At 37.0% G+C, this 10,251-nt stretch overlaps 1 long non-coding RNA gene across 1 annotated transcript; it reads left to right on the forward strand.

Annotated features, from left to right (window-relative positions):
* Positions 1–1,278: 1,278 nt before the first annotated feature.
* On the forward strand, positions 1,279–2,215 carry LOC106410001. The gene is made up of 2 exons (XR_001282235.3): positions 1,279–1,934; positions 2,067–2,215. It is a non-coding gene; the product is annotated as an uncharacterized LOC106410001 (long non-coding RNA).
* The last annotated feature ends 8,036 nt before the right edge of the window (positions 2,216–10,251 follow it).

Below are 10,251 nucleotides of genomic sequence, written 5' to 3' on the forward strand. Positions count from 1 at the left end.
AACTTACCTAAAATAATAAAAAAACGTATAATTTTATTAGAATTGATGTATTTATATTTTAGTTGTAATTTAAAATTATAGAATATACATTTTTAATATTATCTATAAATAAATATGAACACATATGTTTTACGTTTTGACATGATATATTTATTTATAAAAAATTAGTTCCCACGCGATATCGCGTGGGTTCCTTGCCTAGTGTATCTAAAAACAATTCTATCAAAAGAAAGACACCAAGTAAAAAAATGGGTTTTCTGCAAAAAAACCTTCAATATGGTTTTGTTTTGCCAAAACCTACAGGTCAACTCTCCAACTGCCAGTCAAACCATAATATAACACTCAGCCGTATATATGTATATTTGACTGTGTATAATTTTAACATTTTTCAATACTATGTCTTTTGACACTAATTTTTTAATGAAAAAAAAATTTGAACAGAGAGTTCGAACCTTGAACCATAAACACTATGTGCATGCTATATAACCATTTCGGCCAACATATATATTTGTTTACTTAACAAACGCAATTATATAGATTTTTAAATTCATTCCAAATTAATGACCTTGTTTCTTCTTTTTTCCTTGGACATGAGAGCTTGCGTAATGAAGGTGGAGTGATCCTTTTGTTACTCAAGCATTTTTTTCCGTTTTTCTTTACTTATAGGGATTATCTCACATGTTTTGACCAACAATCGCAATGGGATTCGCGTTTCCGCCTCATCTCTGCATTCTTCTTCGAGTGTTATCGCGGCCAGAGCAAAGAATAAAGATATGATGCGCTCCCACGACGATAAAAAATAATATATATATATGCTGTGATTTTATGGATCACCCCACATTCATTACGCATGCTCGCATGTCGAAGGGAAGAAGAAGAAGAAACAAGGTCATTTCTGAATGAATTTAGAAATCTATATAATTGCGTTTGTTAAGTAAAAAAATATATTTGTTGGCCGAGATGGTTATATAGCATGCACATAGTGTTTATGGTTCAAGGTTCGAACCTTGTGTTCAATAATTTTTTTTCATTAAAAAATTAGTGCCAAAACAACGTAATATTGAAAAATGTTAAAATCACACACAGTCAAATACACATATATACGGCCGAGGGTTATATTGCAGTTTGACTCGCACTTGGAGGATTGACCCGTGGGCTTTTGAGTTCGCAGATTAATTTGCAAAAAAAAAAATCACATTAAGGTTTTTTTTTTGCAGAAAACCCTAAAAAAATATCATAAAATATTAAATAAATAAATTTTGTAAATAGTTTACAAAACAAATAAAAGAAATATAAACTAACAACTTTTAGTAACGGAAAAAGCATAAACAAGGTCTTTTAATGAACAAATATGGCTTTATCGATCTGCAAAACAAGTGTTAGGAATAGCAACTTTGTTGAATGGATTCTTTATTTGTGTTTGAGTGGGTTACATGCGTATTTGTATTTCAACTGAACAACGTTTCAAAAAGAAAAAATAGATGAAAATTTAATTTGTTACTTTGTCAATTTTAAGTTGCAAATGTCAAACGTGAACGGAAAGAAAACATTTCATTAACGTCGTGTTGTTGTTGCACTTCACATATTAATGATAGCTTGTTATATAAAAAGCTCAGAGTGCTTACATGTAGTTTAACAGAAACAAGAAATAGACGTGGTCATTTTATATTTATATACATAGAGAGAGCGCTTCCCATAAACCCAAAAAAAAAAATTTGAGAACACAAAATGGAGAAAAAATTGAGTGTGGCGATGATAGTGTTCGTTTTGGTGGTGATGGTGGCCACTGGAGGAGAAGCAGTTGATCATATATGTACATTTAAATGTGAAATTACCTGCCGTGATCCAGAGTTCAAAACCGAGTGCTTCAGAAAATGCATGGCCGACTGTACACATAAACCTACAAGTACCTTTCACTCAACTAAACCATACTCGTAAAGATCTCTCTCTCTCTCTCTCTATCTCTCTCTCTCTCTCTAGTTATGCATGCATGTACTAGTGTGTGTGTGTGTGTGTATGTTATAGTGAAGGTGACATTATTGAGTCTATGGTGATCAAATATGCAGGATGAAGACTGGAGAGATGGAAGAAATGAGAGGATGAAGATACTTTCACAATGTGATGATGGTTTTTCCCATGTTATTTTCTGTCTAGTACATGTAAACGAAAATATACAATAATAATATAATAAGCTTTATTGGTATACAAAAACTAATTATTTGTCGAAAAGAGTGCATGGTCTTCTGAACCATTGCATTACATTTGATTCTTTCGTTACGGATTCATGCTATGATCAAACTATCCAAGGTTACACATGAAATGATCATATATTTGTTTCTGTTTTAATTTAGTTAATTTCTGTTCTATATACATTTTTGTATGTTAAAAGTTGATGATCTCTATCCATCTTTTATTTTTGGGGTCATTAGTTTGCAGTGCCGTTCCGAAAAATTCAGTGGCCTAAAACATATTTTAAAATAGTGGTTAACTTTTGTTTGAAAATATATGGGTAAGTTCTCAATTCTATATAATTTCCTTATGTAAAAACGTATATTAATTTAGGTCATAAATAAATATTAGTTATTTTATAAAAATAATGGATAAAATATTTTTTTTTTAAACTATAAAACGGCCAAAACTATATATGAAAGATGAAAAAATATTGTGATAAACATCTAAATAATCGAATGAAAAATATAATATTGTAATAGAAAAAATTGGAACGTAAGTCCAAAACAAAACACATCACCGAAATAAAGAAAAAAATAAAAAAAATGTTTCATTAGACATTTAGCTACAATTATTTTGTTGTAATGTGGCCTTGGAAAAAAATGTGATTAATATGTGGCCTAAAGCACAAGATTTATGGGACGACATTGCTAGTTTGCTATATGCTAGATAGATTTTGTAAGTCGTGTTTGAACTATTTCATAAAAGGTTTTACGCGTAGATGGGATCAGAATAACTAGATGAAAGCAACATGATAAAAAGATATGATCATTAATTTCACTTTCCATATATACTCTATGTAATATTAAAAGACCGTAAATTAACAAAAGTACTATTTTCATTAATTCATAACATTTTTTAGTTTTAGTTTACGCAAATAGACACTTTATGAATGTAAGAGCATCTCCAATGGTGATATTTCATTAGAGTCCTTAGAAAAAATGTTTTTTGATTTTTTAATTATTTTTTTTTTCAGATAAAAAAAATAAATATCAACCAATCGCAGACTGTCACATGTTGTGGAATCCACAAATAGTGTAAAGATTCACTAAGAAAGAATTCTTATTTAGGAATTTTAAGGATTGAATCCTTAACTTTTAGTGAGATCTAATGATTATTTAATTATTATTTTATAAGTATTCCTCCTTAAGGATTACTGTTGCGGATGCTCTAAAGCATTTTATTAACTGTACAACTTTCTTAAATACCATTGCGCCCTTGAACTAGGAACGTGAGTTAGTTAAAACAAAAAAAAACATATCTAGTTATAATAGAGAAGATCTGAACCATAGAATGAGCTGTATAGATTGGCAATTATGTGAATGAAAAATAACTAAATTAAAGAAATAAATTGTGTGAAGTAAAAAAAGAAGGTTCATATACAAAAGAAAAAATTAAAACCAGAAATATGGCACATTTATATCTGATTGCTAGAACTTATCATTCTAGGATCTTTACCAAGATCTTGAGCTTTTTGTTCTGATGCTTCATCACCGACATCCATGCTCCTTATCTCTGCCAAAAACCCAGCGCACGGGGAGGTCTTGTCATAGACGACTTGGATCGAATTACATTGGGTATGGTGGAGAGTGCGAAATTGAAAAGACTATAGTTGATTGTGACTGAAAACATGGTAGAGATACAGTTTCAGTGGTGTTTTAGAGGAAGAAGAAAGCTTCCATGGTGAGGACAATGATAACGAGGTACTGGCTAGAGATTGTGGTCAACATAGGTGTGGACAGCATAGTTGTGGAGGTAATGTCGTGGCTGAAAAAGCGTGGACAGAAGAATGTATACGTGAGAGTTAAGTTGTAGCCAGTTAAGTTGTAGACAACATGTGTCGTCTAGAGAAAGTGTGTCCTCAATTCCCTTATATAGTTAAGTCGCAGACAACATGTGTTGTAGAAAACATTGTGGACGAGGGTTGTGTCGAAGTGATAGCTGTGGATGAGCAAACTGTGGACAAAAACATTGTGGGTGAAGGTTGTGTGGACGTGATAGATGTGGATAAGCAAACTGTGGACAAAAGAATTTTAGAAGAATGAGTTATAGACAAGAAGTACCATCGTGTTGCAACACTGAGAGCAGAACCATCATCATCGTACATGGACATGCCACTTCATCATGCCTTCTTTTTCCCATATATGGTCATAACACGAGAAAAGGTAGATATTCCTTGTCATTTTATCATCTCATTTTCAAAAGAAATGTCAGTCTTATTTGTTAGAAATTGAAGAACATAGTGAAGAACAAGAGAGAGAGATGTTTAATCTAGAAAGTAGAGAGAGAGATAGAGTAAATAAGGAGAATCTTATTTGCTTGATTGATTTGCTTATGGGAACATCCCATATATATAGGGGTTACAAGTATGGCAAATGGTAGATGAGATATGATAAACTAATAATCCATTGTCTTGAGACTTTAACCCACCATACATGCTTGTCCCTTGTAGTGGCATCTCCATTGTCTTGAGACCTTAACCCACCATGCATGCTTGTCCCTTGTAGTGGTATCTCCATTGTCTTGAGACCTTAACCAACCATCTTGTTTCTTATTGCTTCATCTTCACACTCCCCCTCAAGCTTGACCATAGGGACTGGTCAAACTTGGAAACCATGAAGCATTCCCTCATTAAAACCTTTAGCTTGGAAAAACCTCATGGGATAAAAACCAAGCCAAGGAAAAAGAGTAGAACACTTCATGGCTAAGAGGATTAGTGTGATGAAAAATCTACGAGTCCTAACTTGGAATGTATGAACTCGCAAACCTTGGTGCTTGCAGCCTTGGTAAAGATGTCAGCTAGTTGATCCTCACTTCTTGTGTAGCAGGGTAAGATGATCCTTTGTTCCACTGCTTGCCTAACTTTATGACAATCCACCTCAATGTGTTTAGTCCTCTCATGGAACACACTGTTGGAAGCTATGTGTATTGCTGCTTGATTATCACAATGCATGGTGATTGGAGTTGATGTCTCTATACCCAAGTCTCGAAGTAGGTTTCTGATCCAAATCAACTCACTAGTGAGCTTCCTCATTGCCCTATATTCAGCTTCAGCACTTGAGCATGACACTATCTTCTGTTTCTTGCTCTTCCAAGTGACAAGATTGCCTCCAATAAATGTACAATAGCCGGTAGTGGATCTCCTATCCACTCTGTCTCCTGCCCAATCAGCATCACAATACCCAACTATCTCTGTATTTTTGTTGCATCCCATCCACACTCCTTGCCCTGGCGCCTCTCTTAGGTATCTTAGGATCCTTTCAACCATGTTCCAATGGTGTATCTTGGGAGCTTGCATATTCTGGCTTACTTGGTTAACTGCAAAGCATACATCAGGCCTGGTGATGGTGAGGTATATCAGCTTTCCTACAATTCTTCTATAGTGTTTAACGTCAGTATAGGGCTTGTCTTCAATCTCCCCCTCACGCAGCACCTTATACCCATCTTCTAGTGGAGTCTTGGCTACTTTCGCTCCAAGATTTCCTGCCTCATTCAAAAGATCAAGTGTGTACTTCCTTTGAGATAAGAAAAGCCCCTCTTTAGAGCGGCATATTTCTATCCCTAGAAAGTACTTTAGCTCACCCAAATCTTTAATATCAAAAGTAGACTTAAGAAAGACTTTGGTTGAGATAATACCTTCCTTGTCACTTCCTGTGATGATAATATCATCTACATAAATAAGAATCACCACAATTCCTTGCTTGCTTGTGAGTGTGAAGAGTGTATGATCAGCTTCTGACTTTACAAACCCTCTTCCATTGAGAGTTGTACTCAGTTTGTGGTACCAAGCCCTTGGTGACTGTTTTAACCCATATATTGCTTTCTTCAACCTTAGGACATTCCCTGGCTTGACCATGTCTTCCATACCCGGAGGTGGCCTCATGTAAACCTCATCCTCCAGCTCTCCTTGAAGAAAAGCATTCTTGACATCCATCTGCCATAAATCCCATTCCAAGTTCACTGCCAATGAGAGTAGAATTCTTATGGTGTGGAGTTTAGCTACTGGTGCAAATGTATCCAGATAGTCTTCTCCATAGACTTGGGTGTATCCTCTTGCAACTAGCCTTGTTTTCTTTCTTTCTGGTTTCCCATTGGCAAGGTACTTGATGGTGAAGAGTAGACGGCTTGTAACAGCTTTCTTTCCTTTGGGGAGCTCAGTTTCATACCAAGTATCATTCTTGATCATGGCACCAACTTCATCCCCAACTGACGCTCTCCACTCTTCATGCTTCATGGCTTCTTCATAAGTCTTTGGTACATACTCTTGATCTAGGTTGCTGATGAAGACTACATGCTCTTCAGATAGTCTCGCAAAAGAACATGTTGCTTGGATAGGATGAGCTACTGCATTGTTGTTGAAGTATACTTTGGTGTCCATCCACTGAGATGGTTTCTTCACCCTTGTACTCCTCCTTAATGGTTGAACTTCTTGTTGCATTCCATCTTGATCATTAACAACTTCTTCTTGGATAGCTTCTTCTTGGATAGCTTCCTCGTGGATAGCTTCGTCATGGATATCTTCTTCAGGGATAGCTTCCTCATGGATAACTTGCAAATTAGGTTGGTTTCCCCCCTCATGATCAGGATGGACTGCTTCTTCAATTGATGTAGCTTCATCCACAACTGGAGGTATATGTGAAGTGCTCGGTACGCCACTTGTTTGAGGCTGGCTGATGCCTAGGTTTTCCAGAATGATTCTCAAGTTGTTTGCCCTATCTGAAGATCCTTGTGAGAGATCCTGAAGGCTTTCCCAACTCTTCTCATCATAGTATCCCTTTGATTCCACAAACTTAACATCCCTTGAGACCATAACTCTTCTTGATTCAGGTATGTAGCACTTGTACCCCTTCTGCGCATGAGTATATCCTATGAACATGCCTTTGACACTCTTGGCTTCAAGCTTGTTTCTCTGTTCCCCTGGTATCAAGACATAGCACACACACCCAAAAACACGCAAGTGATCAATTGGAGGTTTTATTTTGTTTAATACCTGAAAGGGAGAGATATCTTGGAGGACTTTGGTGGGGATCCTGTTGATCAAATAACATGCTGAGACCACAGCATCTCCCCAGAACCTCTTTGGAACATTGGTATGGAACATCATGCTCCTTGCAACCTCCATAAGATGGCGATTCTTCCTTTCAGCAACTCCATTTTGTTGTGGTGTGTATGGGCAACTTGTTTGATGGATTATGCCATGTTTTGCTAAGTGATGTTTGAAAGCAGTGCTTGTATATTCTCCGCCATTATCAGACCTAAAAATTTTGATCTTGGAATTGAAATGGTTAGATACATAGTTTTGGAAGTTAATAAAAGCTTCTAAAACTCTATCTTTAGTTTGAATCAAGGTGAGCCATGTATATTTTGATTTTTCATCTATGAATGTAACAAAATATTTATGGTTCTCCCTAGACATACAAGGTGCTGTCCAAACATCAGAGTGCACAAGATCAAAGCAATTTTCATAAATAGTCTTAGAATTAGGGAAAACAGATCTCTGATGTTTACCAAGAATACAAGCCTCACAACTTCCACTCTTTAAAGATAGATTAGGTAACATCAGTCCTAAGGCACGATAATGAGGATGACCTAATCTAGCATGCCATAAAACATCACTAGCTAACACAGAAGCAGAATTGAAAGCACAAGATAAATTTGAAAGCTTGGTGTTTTCAAGCAAGTAAAGCTCTCCCTTGCTCACACCCTTTCCCAGCATCTTCCTGGTCTTAATATCCTGAAAGCACACATCATTAGGACTGAAAATAACATTGCAATTTAGATCATTGGTTGCTCTCTTAACAGATAATAAGTTGGATGTGAAAGTAGGCATATAAAAAGCTTGAGACTCCTTATCAAACAGTTTCAAGTTTCCTACTCCTTCAATTGGAATTCTATCACCATTAGCAATCACTACACTCCCTAGAGCAGGTTTAACATCACTAATCAGTCTAGCATCCCTAATCATATGATGAGAAGCTCCCGAATCGATGATCAAAGGTCTAGTAGTATGTGAAGCACTGTGAATAGAATTTAAAGCATTGACACTGATGTTACCAGAGTTTGCATTGATAGCCTTGATAAGGGCTTCAATGTCTGACTTGCGGATGAAGGCATCATCAGGGGATGGCTGGGACATGGCATGGGATGTGGATCCACCAGTGTGGGTGGTTGAGATCATAGCTCTTCCATCTTCTCCTATGCGCATGGAGCCTGGTACTGTGGTTTCATGAGCTCTTGCTTCATGTGCTTTGGCCTGGTTGTATCTGTTGGTTGAAGCAGGTCTGAGGTGAGGATGGAGGATCCAACAATTGGTTTTGGAGTGGCCTAGATTCTTGCAGTGCTCACAAGTCACAGACTTGTCTCCTCCTCTTCTTGGTTTGAAGTGTGCTTTGTTGACTGAAGCACTCTCCATCTTCTCAGCTTTGTTTGCCATAGACAGTTCCCCTTTTCCACCAAAGAGACCATCTGAGCCTAGCTCCTTCCGAAGTTGAGCACACACATCATCATAGCTTGGAAGCTCTTTAGCTCTCAATATGTGTTTAAGTACATCATTGAAGCTTGGGTTGAGTGTGAGAAGCAATCCAAAGACCTTGTCTTGCTCACGCCTCTCTTCTAGTGTACTAGGATCAGTGGTACTTGGTCTCAGCATCTCAAGTTCAGACCACAGCTGGCTGTACTTCCCAAGGTGCTTGGTGAAGTCCATCTCCTCTTGCTGTAAGTTGTTGATTGCCCTCTTAACCTCAAAAATTCTGGTGAGGTTTGAAGTGTTGCCATATACCTTGTGTAAGGTATCCCATAGCTTCTTTGCAGTCTCACAATGTGAGTAAGACTCCATGATAGGAGTATCAAGTGAGCCTTGCAAGATAGACAGCACCATGAGATCCTCCTGACCCCATTTGCCTTCATCTACCACTACAACCTCCTTGCCATCTTCTCCTTGGGTGATTTGTCTTGGGGCCTCACTTGTGGTGATGTGCTCCCATAGACCTCTTCCTCCAAGAGCTGTCCTGGTCAATCTCGACCAGGTAATGTAGTTAGGACCTTTCAGGATGACTGGAATCCTAACTAGCTTGTGCTGCTCCATCTTTGCTTGCTATTGTCCAGCGGGTAAAAAATAAAAAATTCGCCAAGAAGAAATTTGAATTTCTGAGGCTAGGCAAGAGAGAAAACAAGGGAAGCCAAGATATGTTCTCTAGAAATGAAGAAAGTAAACCAAACAAGTGAAAGAGTAAGGTGAATAGAGTAAATTTGCGGAAACAGTTTGGTGTTCAAGAGCTTGGATGCTCTGATACCAAGTTAGAAATTGAAGAACATAGTGAAGAACAAGAGAGAGAGAGATGTTTAATCTAGAAAGTAGAGAGAGAGATAGAGTAAATAAGGAGAATCTTATTTGCTTGATTGATTTGCTTATGGGAACATCCCATATATATAGGGGTTACAAGTATGGTAAATGGTAGATGAGATATGATAAACTAATAATCCATTGTCTTGAGACTTTAACCCACCATACATGCTTGTCCCTTGTAGTGGTATCTCTATTGTCTTGAGACCTTAATCCACCATGTATGCTTGTCCCTTGTAGTGGTATCTCCATTGTCTTGAGACCTTAACCAACCATGTTGTTTCTTATTGCTTCATCTTCACATTATTATCGTCAAAATCGTATTTTTTGTCGCAGTAAGCATTAAATCTCGTAAGATTGGAACCATCCAACGCACCGTCGGCTTTCTTCGTCGTAAGGATTCATTCGTGGCAATCTTGCGAGTTTTCAATGGCCGTCTCAAAGCCATTGTGATACTCATAAAATCTATTTCTGATTGGGCGTTCAAAATTAATTAATTTTTCTGGGTTCTTATGATTTTTTTCTTTCGTGGAGAAAAAAAGAGAAATACAGCAAATGACACAACGACAAAGAAAAGAAAGACATAAGCTTAGATTAGGTGAAACGGTAAAACAGACATTATATACATAAAAATGTGTCTCTAGATATAAGTGACATTTGTGTAATTAGAAACCGAAAAA

This window comes from Brassica napus, chromosome C9 (genome assembly GCF_020379485.1).
Source record: "Brassica napus cultivar Da-Ae chromosome C9, Da-Ae, whole genome shotgun sequence".
NCBI lineage: Eukaryota > Viridiplantae > Streptophyta > Magnoliopsida > Brassicales > Brassicaceae > Brassica > Brassica napus.